Source organism: Cyrtonyx montezumae, unplaced genomic scaffold (assembly GCF_038088225.1).
Source record: "Cyrtonyx montezumae isolate F1298 unplaced genomic scaffold, pur_monq_1.0 scaffold_36, whole genome shotgun sequence".
NCBI classification, from domain to species: domain Eukaryota; kingdom Metazoa; phylum Chordata; class Aves; order Galliformes; family Odontophoridae; genus Cyrtonyx; species Cyrtonyx montezumae.
This window is the reverse complement of record NW_027072041.1, coordinates 3,757,946-3,770,704: the sequence shown is the minus strand read 5'-3', so window position 1 is coordinate 3,770,704 and position 12,759 is coordinate 3,757,946. Positions and strand designations below refer to the sequence as shown.

General features: G+C 39.5%; 1 protein-coding gene across 1 annotated transcript in view; it reads left to right on the top strand.

The window, feature by feature from the left end:
• Window positions 1-12,759, top strand: part of LOC136054268 (transient receptor potential cation channel subfamily M member 3) — a 412,018-nt gene that overhangs the window by 23,528 nt on the left and 375,731 nt on the right. The window lies entirely within an intron of this gene.

Here is a 12,759-nt window from a genome sequence, read left to right as displayed (position 1 = left end):
TCTAGTAACACCACTACAGAATGCTGTACAAAACCAGCTTTCTTATCCACAATGTTTGATGATGTGAAAATCGAACATTTGATAGTTGGCACTTACGTATTTTGTGTAGCAGTGCTTTTGTATTCAGCGATACTTCATGAAGCAAACATGGCTTCTATAAAAATTACTGGAAATTCTACTGACTTTGAAGCTAAACATGGGCCTAAATGCTTTGGTGGCTTATGATCTTAATTTTATATGAAACAAAATGTTATGATGTTCAACTTAATAAAAGTCAGAGTTTTACATTTGAGAATAATACATAAATTATTAAACTCCCATCTGCCAGGTGTCAGAACTAAAAGTGAGATTCAAAGAATACAAAATTCTTCTTAAATAAATTTAATAGATAATGCTGTCTAGACCAGTTCTTTATTAATCCTCAGGGCTTCTCTTCTGCAGGAAAAGGTGAATGGTAGCCAGGTGAAGCAGTTCTGGAGTCATTGGTGCTCCTGCTTGGCTTTAAGTCTGGTCAAAGGACTAGAAGAATGCATATAGCAGTAACATATAAAGATGATATTTGTTTAATACAGAAATGAATTTAAAACTTCTATGAGTTCAACAAATAATTCCTCTCTCTGATATACATAGTTGCCCTTTAAGCTGGGCACATCTCAGTGTCTGGAAGTATTTTATGGGAAAGGATATTATAATAACACTCACACTAAATTATCTTCTAGACATAAGGAGACATGTTACTTTTGCAGAATGTTTGCACTGAATGCCTCTACTCTTTCCTTAGAAAAATAAAAAATGTATCCTAGGGACCACAACGCTGCTTTGGGCCAGCAAATTAGATATTTGGGCATTATTAATGTAACAAGGAATTAGAGATTCTGAATCAGAGGAAGGACTCCATTTTCTCTGACCAGAATGAACCTCAGTATCCCTCATTTTCCCTTCGGCAGTTTAATGTTTTATCCCTAACAGCCAACCATATAGCCAAATAAGATCCCCTACTTGGAATTTAAGACAAAATTATTTCAGTAATCCTAAACTGTCACAAGATGTAACCCAGAATTGTCATTTGTTGAGGATTAATATATCCCAAAACTTTGCATACCTTTACTGATAGATAATTTCTAAAGAGGGGTTTAAAACCAAAGCGTAAACTTACACAGGAACACCTCAGCTTTCTGTACATTTTTTATCTGAGAGGAATTATATGTAGCAGCAAGATGAAACCTGACAGATACAGAAGCTATTTTTTCTATCTTTTATTTGGCAAATGGTAAACTAGTATACCTGTGTTTTTAGCAAACAAAAGTGAGTCATTAATTCATATGGTGGAGAAAAAAATACCCTATTTTTAAATACTGATCTAAGGCTATTATACCTGTGTGATAGTCCTGGAACCAATACAATTTTGCCTTACTAAGTATTGGGAACTTGCATTAGTATAAAATTGTTGTTTATTATAGGACTGTTATTCCCATTGAAAGTGAGATTTAATAAAGAAGCTATGTAAAGATAAATTATAATTCTCAAAGAAAGTGATATTTTTGAAAATATCATCTCATTTTCTTAATGTGGTGAAGAAAAGTCATTGACAGCAGTACACAATTTGGCCCAGGGAACAGGGCTGCTTAACTTTCATTTGTAACCATGTATTCATGACTGCTTTTGGAGAGTTTTTTAACAGTGTCTTTGCTTCACCAGTTGCAGTACTCACTTCTTTATTTGTCTCTGTTAATTGACAGGTAATATTTTTAACAAAAGCATATATATTGTGAGAATGCCACAGTGTTTTTTGAATATTTGAGTTCCATAAGTAACTGAATGCTTCTTCCAAGGCTTTCTCTATGTTGAACAGCAAGATATGTATTCCTATGTATGCACTCTGCTTCTAACAGTAGAATGAACATATGTGCCTTCCCCGTAGGGAACCTTCATAAAACATTTAGAATCTTTTGGCTTCTTGTGTTACAGACAAGTTTTATTAAGCACAAATATGTTTAATCATTTCATGTTCTCTTTAAGCTATATTACCAAGTGTTAAATGTGTTTTGAAAAGAACACTGAGTTTAACAATTCTGAAAAAATAGGCTAAATTCCAAGTTGAAAAATTCTTTGTTTTAATCTGAATTTGCTGCCCATTTTTGCATAAGATTAAGTGCAGCTTTAGCTAAAATACTGTACAATATTTGTTCATGTGCCTGCTCACTAAGGTATTACAAATGCTTCTGACAGTGTTTTAGTGGAGACTGTGACCTTTTGACGTGAACAGACAGGAGAAAGAAAAACTGAGCTTAATTAAGACTTAAAAGCTGAAAGTTTGATCTTGCAGTCTGCGCTCAAAACAACTTTCCATTATAGTGGGAGTTCAGCTTGAATAAATACTACTAAGGGTTCGTAAGAAACTGTAAAAATCATGCCTTTGTTTGTCCTGACATACTTTAATGAGGTGTCAGGCATATTTTAAAAAGATAAGTTATTAATTGCCCATATTTTTCTATGTTGCTTTTTTCCCTTTCAACAGTGAGACAAAAAAACAAACAAACAAACAAACAAAAAAAAACAAACCCAACAACCCCCAACACTTATCTATTTGTAGTGTCCCAGCATGTAAACAGTCTGAGGGGAAGAATAATGGCTCTTTGGCTAGGGTATGAGGCAGCTGAAGAATGCCTGGTTCTGTTGTAAGGTTGGTATGACACATAGAATGTCTCTTTAACTCTGTTTTTCAGAAAAAATTGACAACAGTGCTTTCCTCTTTTATCAACTGTCAAATGCTTAGGTTCTATGGTGATGACTCAAGCAAGCTAAAGGATAAAAAGTTAATTTTCTAGTGATAAGTATAACAGAGGTCTATCTCTGTATCTTTCATCCTTCAGACCAAAAACAAAATAAAGTAAAGGAACAACAGCACACTGAACAGGACAACCTTGTTTAATCAATTTTTCAGTTTGTTTTGAAACCAGAAGCCAATTTCTACTAAGAGGAGGTTTTTTTGTTTGTTTGTTTGTTTGTTTGTTTGTTTGTTTTTGCCACTGACCAGAGCAGGAGTATGAATACTATTTATAGAAAGAACACTATATATAACTTAATGTAAAAGGTTCTATCAATAACCATCAAAACCCAGAATGCACTGTATCTTCATTCTTTAGTAAAGGAATATTGCTCCAGTTATTATCAAAATTTTCAAGAGAGACATTTTGATTACCTGAATTATAACACTTCAGACATTTTGATGGAAGTGTCAGAATTCTCAGTGAGCTTCAGTCATTCTTTAATCATAACCACGATACCATTTTAAAAAGTGAATATGATACCATTTTAAAAAGTGAATATTTACATCAGATCTTGGATATTAATTGTTGGGTTTTATGTAAGTATGTATTTATTTATTTTTAATTTTTCAGAAGAATAATATTTTGTGAAGATATTTTTTTCTAAAAAGAAAAAAGGTTTGGTAAAGAGGTTTTGCCTTTGAAAACTTATGTTTTCATATTATGAACCAAACTTATAAACAGAGAATTCACAGACAACATTTCTGCCCTCAGAAAATTGTGTAATATCCTTGAAGTAATTATTTCCATGAAAAGTTACTCTAAGAAAACATGTAATGTTTGTTTATGTCTTTTCAATGAGTTAGCAGAGTTTATGACATAGTTATATAATTTTGTGGAGCCTTAGGTAGTTGTGAAAGCGTGATCAAAGGCATGAGAATGAGGGCCCTGTAATAACGTACGTGCGATGTACGATCTTATAAAATGTCTGAATTGTAAAATAAAAAACCCTGTCCTTCTACCAACTTATTTCTTAGGCTTGAGCAATGGGCCCTGGTGAACCTCAGGAGGTTCAACAAATCCAAATGCAAGATCTTGCATCTGGATTGAGGGAAACCCTTTGCCAATACAAGTTGGAGGATGAAGGGATAGGGGAAAAGCCCTACAGGTACTGGTGGATGGGAAGCTGGACATGAGCCAGCAATATGCCCTCACAGCCCAGAAAGCCAACCATATCCTGGGCTGTATCCAAAGATGAGTGGCCAGCAGGTCAAGGGAGGAAATCCTGCCCCTCTGCTCTGCACTGGTGAGCCTCACCTGGAGCACTGTGTCCAGATGTGGAGTCTTCAATACAGGAGAGACATGGATCTGTTGGAGCATGTCCAGAGGAGGGCCACAAAGATGAGCCAAGGGTTGAATCACTTATCTTATGAAAACAGGCTGAGAGAGCTGGGGCTGTCCAGCTTCCAGGTGATCTGATAGTGACCATTCAGTATCTAAAAGAGAGCTAGAGGAAAGAAGGGGACAGACTCTTTAGCAGGGTCTGTGGTAATAGAACAAGGGAAATTATTTCAATCTCAAATATGGTTACATATAAGGAAAAAATATTTTACAGTGAAGGTGGTGTGGCACTGGAACAGGTTGTCCAGTGATGTGGTTGATGTCCTGTCCCTGAAGACTTTCAAGGCAAGACTAGATCAGAGCCTGGGCAACCTGACCTAGCTGTGGTGTCCCTCTTCATTGCAAGGGAGTTGGACTATATGACCGTTAGAAGTCTCTGCCTACTCTAAAGATTCTATGATTCTCTAACTTGACAGGCCTACTGCCTTTTCTTGGCTCTCTACTACTTTACCTCATCATGGTATTCTCTATAAACTTGCCGAGGGTGGAATCAGTCTGTATCATTAAAGAAATTAAATATTATTGAAAGCATCGATCCTTGAAGGATGCTACTACTAACCAAATGCCATTACTTGTGCTGTAGATCATAAGCTTTGAAACTTTAGCGGTTTCCCATCCAACCTGTTATCCACTAATCCAACTGACATCTTAGAAGTTTGGACATAAGAGTACTACGAGAGGCTGTACAGAAATCTTTGCTATAGACAAGCTGTACATCCACTCCTCTTTGTCCCTAGAGTTGGTTGCCTCATTACAGAAGGAAGTCAGATGAGTGAAGCATCTTTTTTCTTTTAAACAATTGTGCTAGCTATTCCTAAACATCTTGGGAACATCTTTCAGGGGTGTTTGCACCATAACTTTCCCAGGCAGTGATGTTAGACTGACCAGTCTATATCCTTGGTCTTCATCGTCCCTCTTGAACACAGATGAGGAATTTGCTTTTTTCTTTTCCCATCATGAAGAAACTCCCCTGCCTGTCATCAGAGGTGACTGGGAGCAGCCTCACAGTAACATCAGCCAGCTCTCACAGTATCCACAGGTGTATCTCATCAGATCATGCAGACTGAGTTCCAGTGGGCTAAGCATTCCTTCACTATGGGCACTGACTTACTCACATAGACTCTGCCATACATAATTCTTAATCTCTTTATTTCTGCAATAGGAGACAGAAGAAAAGAACAAGATAGTTTTCTAAAAAACGTTATGAATGTTCACAAATGTTTTAATTACTGATCTCTAAAATGTTTTTATTTTAACTAAGCTATTTCAGCTGAATTATTACCCATATCCCTCTGGCTACAACTTTAGATATTTCTAGTATTAACTTTGTTTATAGATAGTTTTTAGAGAGAAAGAACAAATGAGGAAATGACTATGAAGTAGAACTAGACACTTGAACTGGTGTCCTTCCTTCATTTTCAGTGAAGTGTCCAAAGAAAACACGTACTCTGTCCTCTGGTTTCACCACCTAACTTGAATCTGTTCACTAATTTTATTCAATTGGGGGAAATAAAAAACAAAAGTCTGAGAGTGAAATTCCTTTCAATCTCACAAAAAATAAAAGTGTTTCTATTAAATAGAGAGATACAAATAAGCAGTAATATATCAGAAGTCTTACACAGACCAGCTGAATATTGACAAGCAATCAGTGTTCACATAGCCCTAAGTAAGAAAAAATCTGAGTTGCCCATTGCTCAAGCAGAGTGCCACAGGAATTATTAGAACTGCTAATAATATAATTTCTGAGTAGGTAATGGAGCACTTAATAGATAAAAATAAATTTCTTCTCTGTTAACATCATAAGGATGAAATTCTATAGACTTCTACCCCACTGCCCTGCAATATTTTTGTGTGGACCTAATTCTTCCACTATGATTTGTTTGTGGTAGTTTACATTCATGCTAGCTTTAGATTGGCTGAAGTTTCTGTTTGCTTGGTTGTAGTACAAAACACACCTTATATAAAAGACCCTAAGTAATGGATCCATTATGTCTGATGATGACTAGAAGAAACTTCCAAGTTTTTATTTGTTACATAGCATTACTGAAACTACTTCAGTAACTGAAAAAATACTTGTTAAATACTATGGTAAGCATTACAGTATATCCAAATTACTTCCAATGACTGTGTATAATGAAGCAGTTGATTTTAAATGTTAATAAGGCATAAAACAATATGTTTTGGAATATTACTCCAGCGAAGAGCTAAAATCCTCTCATATCTTCAAAACAGTATTTTCAGAGTTGCTTCCATAATTCATATGCATATGCTACAGAATTAGTTGTGTTTTACAAGTATAAGAATGATGATCATAAATTAATGAACCAAATTTGTATTAGATGTTTTCTCCATTAATATCAGTCCAGATGAAACATATGTCACCCACCAGAAAAATCCTGCTTCTGCTATCTCCCAGTATTAACTTCTTTCCATCTTCTACTTTCTTTATCATAGGCCTAGGATGTTATTTCAGCAGTGGCACCATAGCCCGCATGTAGATTAGACTACATTTACATCCTCTACCCCTTGCTCACTATGGCTTCTTGCTTCCAATTTTATATTAGAGATGACAGAGGAAAGAATTTGCCCTTTAAGACCTCTTGCTTCCCAATGGCTTCCAAGAGTTGCACAAAATGGCCTTATTGCAGGCATGATCAGCTGAGAAATTCTCACACATGTAGCATCCCCTTGCCCTCCACCAGGCTTATAAACATGCAGCGGAAGCTACAGTATGATCTTTTATGACCTTAAGGCAAGCAAAAGAAGAATTACTTTCAACTCCCCTGTCCCAAAACTCAGTTGCCTATGTCCTACAATACTGAAAAAATGTTAGACTTGCTGGTAGATATTCACCTCCCTCCAAGCTCAAGAGGAGGGGGATGTTAAAGTTCAACATGTGAACAGCTTTCCACAAAATCTGACCTTCTGTTATTAGTGGCCTGTGTTATATAACAGACTTACAGAAACTTAGATTACTCTTGACCATGTTTTCATTTTGTTTTAGTTAGAAATTTGTGGCTATTTGGCATTTCTATTTTAAATAAGAACTTCTATTTGCTTGTCCATTTTATTTTACATGGTATTTGAACTGCATAAGCAGTGTAGTACTTTCTGCGTGACAATGCAAGGGAAGGCAACAAACTTTATCTTCTAGCTGAAAAGAAACAAACAAGACTACTGATAAAAGAATAACAAATAATTTTCCATTCTGACTGTGAACTTCTTTACAGATTATTTCCTTTCCAAACAAGATTCCCTTAAGAGCATGCTCTGGGGTTTATTTATTTTTGTTGTTTGTTTGTTTTTAAATAATGTAAATTGAAGATTTTTGTGGAATTTGAAAATCATTAGATTCCTCTAATGCATAATTAAGGAAATACACTGCTTGGAGAAATTTAACAGCTACAACTATCAAATAGAGGAGACATCAGAGGATTTGATCTGTAAATGCTAATAAAAATGATAAAGCTAATTGACTTACTCAACAATGTTGACCAAGTGTTGATGCGCCTCAACGGAGAATAAATGAAGCTAAGAGCCATCATGAGAACAGTTCACCCAATCCATAGAATCACAGAATCATAGAATTGCTCAGGTTGGAAAAAACCTTTAAGATCATCAAGTCAAATCACAACCAAACCATACTACCCTAACTCTAACAACCCCCTGCTAAATGTGGTTCCTGAGTACCAAATCCTGATGGTTTCTAAACACATTCAGGGATGGTGACTCAACCTCCTCCCTGGGGAGTCTATTCCAGTGCCTAATGACCCTTTCTGCACGGAAGTTTTTCCTAACATTGAACCTAAACCTCTCCTGGCACAACTTAAGGCCATTTCCCCTCGTTCTGTCACTGTCACCAGTGAGAGGAAACCAACCCTGCTCTCGCTGTAATCACCTGTCAGATACTGGAAGAGGGCAGTAAGATCTCCCATCAGCCTCCTCTTCCTCAGACTAAACAAGCCCCAGCTCCTTCAGTCCTCATCATAGTGCATATTCTCAAAGTCCTTCACAAGCTTTGTTGCCCTTCTTTGGAGCTGCTCCAGTACCTCAGCGTCCTTTCTGTATTGAGGTGCCCAAAACTGAACACAGTACTTGAGGTGGGACTTCACCAGTGCCAAATACAGGGGTAGGATTACTTTCCTAGTCCTGCTCACCACACCATTCCTGATACAGGCCAGGATGCCATTGGCCTTCTTGGACACCTGGCCACACTGCTGACTCCTATTCAGCTGGCTGTCCATCAGCACACCAAGGTCCCCACACAAGTGGCCCCAGTAATGAGCCCTAGGGGGCACCACTTGTGACTGGCTGCCAACTGGATTTAACTCAACTGATCACAACTCTTTGAGGCCAACTGTCCAGCCAGTGTTTCACCCAGCAGAGCACATGCCCATCCAAACCACAGGCAGCCAGCTTCTTCATGAGAATGCTGTGGGGGACAGTGTCAAAGGCTTTACTGAAGTCCAGGTAGACCGCATTGAAAGCCTTGCCTTCATTCATGAGTTTGGTCACTTTGTTTTAGAATAAAATCAGGTTTGCCAAACTGATTCATGTTTCTTCATTACTATCAAGACATTAAACACTCTGTGAGGAAAATATATACTTTCACAAAACAGAGGAAAATGTATTCTTTCACAAATCATTTAAAATACTGTGGCTGTAACTAGAACAATATTGTCCTATTGTCCTACTGTCATATCATCTTTAGAAAACAGAAAAAACAGAAAGTTCAGCTTCTCAAGATAGCCACATATATCTGAATTTTTGCAGTAAAACATTCTTCTAAGAAATCCTTGTAAGAAGGGTTGAATAATAAGTGCAACTCTATGGCTTAGTGCCTACAAAACACACTATTTTAATGATCCTTACAGAACACAGTGTCCACCTAATTATGCAGCTTTTTTTTTGGTGGTGCTTTTAGGGCTTGTTGTTGTTGTTAGCATGGCCATGTTGTGCAAGAAGAAATATTTACCTTGTAATGCTGCTGTCTGAGCTTGTACTCCCAACATGCTGACTAGCCATCTTGTTAGTTGAACCATGGGGACCTAAGCATTCTATCATCTCACAGAGAAATATTAGCAGAGAGCTCAGAGGGCAGGAGAGAGGCATCATTTCCCTCCGGCAAAGCACTGGTGCACTGTGCTCAGCAGGTAGAGTAGATGAACCTGATGTGCATGTTCCTGATGCCCTCTGGGTCATAGTGAACCCAGAAACCTGGAAGAGGAGCTGCAGGAGACCCCTGCAATTCTGGCACACAAAGCATTAATTCCAGAGATGCTCTTTGTTATATTTAAGAAAGGAAAACAGCCCCCAGAGGTGTGCCTTGACAACAGGTACCGTGCAGCCTTTTGTTGATTTGGAGTTTTCATCCTCCTTAGAGTAAACGGGAGGAAAACGCTGAACTTAGCATGGAATTCACACACTGGCAGGCTACTGGATGTTAAGAAGGAACACGGGGAAGTTAGCAGTTTAGTTCAGTAGAACTGTTAATGCAGATAAATTAAAAAGAACTCCCGGTAAGATTTTGGCAAGATCCAGGGAGAGAAGTGAAACATCTCTTGTAACGTGTCGCGTCTGACCAGCTCACGGCACCTGTCCTCTTCTTCCCGGCTCGCACCGGCGCCTCCTACGGCAGCGAACTTCGATTTCGCTGCGGACCACGCCGAGCACCCGCCGACTCCCAGCACACCGCACTCTCCCCCAGGAGCATTGCCCCCACCCTCCGTTCCCGGCGGGGCAGCTCCGGGGGCTCCCCCTAGTCAGTCCTGCGGCCGCGGGTGGTGGGCAGCTCCGCTCCGCCCCGGCCCGCCTCCCCGCCGCGTCTCGGCAGCATCGTTAAAACTAAGGGAGGCGCGGTGCGGGGCGGCCGGCGTGGCCTGGAGGCTCCGCGGGACATGGGGCAGAAGCGGCGGAGCCCCGGGGCAGCGGAGCGGGGCTGCGCTGCCGAGGGGACGGCGGGCGGCAGCGGCAGCGGCCGCGGGCGGCTGGCGGAATCCTGGCGGCGGCTGAGCTCCCGGCGCGGCTCCGCCAAGCGCAGCGGGAACTCCGCGCCCGCGCCGCCGGTGAGTGCCCGCGACCGGGATGGAGCCCGGGACCGGGATCGAGATGGGGAACGAGACCCCTCGTGAAACAGGTGGTGGGTTGAGGGCGGTGTCGACAAACCTGTTGCGTTTTCGGAGGAAAATCGCACTTTGCACGCGGTACAGCTGACTCTGTAGTTATTAACAGGTGAAAAAGTCTCCTCTGTTGCCTTTTCCCCTTTATTTATTTATTTATCTATTTATTTATTTATTTTCTGAGGAAGCTGCTTGCTAACAGCAGGGCTAACAGCACGGTGCTGTTAGCAAGGTGCGCTCCGGCCGGAGAGCTGCGAAGTAGCGGCTGGGAACTGCCCTCCCGTTTGGGGACAATCGGCCGCTACCCGGGAAAAGGACTTGAGGGGGGTAGACTGCTTGGGAACCAGAGGTTTTTTCTTGGGGAGATGCCTCCGTCGGTGGTGTCTCTGCCTTCAGCCGGCTCTGTGGGATGTGCCGATAGTCTTTGAGGTGGATGGACAGACATTTTGACGGAGATGCACTCGTAGCACAGATTACATGGCAGGAAAATGAACATCTTGGGAAGAAGTACATTGAACTTGAGAGAATTGAGCATTCTACTAGAAAAAAAAAGATTGGTACTTGTTAGAGTGCTTGAAGGTCTTTTTGTTGTTGTTGTTGTTGTTGTTTTTTTAATCTTGGGATCAGGACCCTTGTGCTAGGTGCTGGACAGATGTACACAGGTGTTTAGAAAGAGCTGTTTACTGTCCAAGTGTAACTCAGTCTTCTGTGTTCAGAAGCAATGTTGTGAGTCTAATTGAAACCTGACTCTGAGATGTGGAATGATACACCTTCTTCAATGGCTGAAATGTGTTGTTTCATACAGAAATACATATCTGTAAGCTTTGGAGCTGGGAGGAAGATATCCACAGGTTGAGTACCAATTGGGGAAATAGCATAAGGGTGAAGAGTCCTACAGTAGAAAGGATGCCATGGCAACAGATAGCATCAGAGAAAGTAACAGTATTCTCTTATGGAGGGAGAAGAGGAGGAGGGATGCATTTATCTGTACCACCCTGTAGATCACAATCCTACAATGGAGGTTTTAGTGTTGATCTTTTTCTTCAGAATACACTAACTTCTTATGTTATATGCCTGAAATTAATTCCCAGGATCTATCACTAAAACTCATCAGAAGAGTGTACAGTGCTTTTTTTTTTTTAAAGAGTTCTTAAGTTTCTGTTGCTTGAAACAAAGTGGTTCTTGTTGCTTACTGCGGAGATGAATTCTTACTCCAAACAGAACCTTGAATGACATTCAGGTTCAGCAAGTGCTTGGCCAGAATAGAAAATCTGTTCAAGTCTTTGTTTAATCATTGCATTCCCTAGAACTTTTCTGAATAGAAGAGTAACTTATTTCTGATATCTTGTCTAAAGTAATATTAAGGTGATGTATTTATACAATTGGATTGGCACTACACTTAAACTTCAAAATTTGATAAATTGGAAGACAATTGCAAGAAGCTTGATTTTTTTTTCTTTTATTAATTTGTGGCTTTTTTTTTTCTTTCCTGATTTAGTTTGGTTTTATTTATTATTTTTATATCACAGGCTTTGTGAAGGAATAGTGGCTAGTTCAGATTTTCTTCATTTGTGCAGTTTCCTTTTTAGAAGAGAGCATAGGATTTCTGAAATCCCAGTTCATTAGTTTTTATATATTTGTCAACATTTTCCAAAGTAATCCTTAAGACATTTCCAACCATCGCCTTTCTTTTCCTCTAATACTATTCCCTCTACATCCTTGGAAAATGTGTAACATCTGTATTACTTTTAGCATTAGCAGTTCCCCCAGCCTTGCATCCCTGATTTTGTTTTTTCTGTAGTAACTTTTATTTTTGTTACAGTTTAATGTTTGAAGTTTGTCACTGGGCTGTGGAGGACTTTCGAGGGTCACTATTTAAGAGACAGACTAACATTAGTAACACCGTGTACAACTACACAGAATGTTTTTGTGCAGCTGTATACACTTCTCTGTGTACCCACAGCCGCAAATGGGTTTGTGCCTGTTCTCATCTTAATAGTATTGTTCTGGGGTCTCAGATGGTTTCTGTGCCTCTTTTAATTAAAAAGGGCTGGTCTTGTTCACTGTTACTGATTATCTGGAAACTGGCCAGGAGATGGGCGCTTGCCTTCTCCGAATTCATAAGCAGACTTGTGTGACAGCCTTTTGTAATGTGTCTTAAGAGGCTGCCACTGTGTACAGGTAGTTTGGGATAGGTAAAAGATGATTCCTTGGAAAGAATATGATATTGGAGCAATCTCTGGGGTGTTGAACCCATGCAACAAGCATACTTACTTAGAAAAAAGATTTATTTAAACAAAAATGCACGGTGGCCAGATGTGCTTTGTTCTGCATACATGACCTACCTGAATGTCTTGCAAAGCCATTTAAGTAGCTATTATTGTCTTGTAAGAAAAAGAAAATCCTGTGTTTTGAAGTTGTTTTCCATCCTATAAAAACTTGATTTTGATGTTCTGTCAAATGCAGATTTA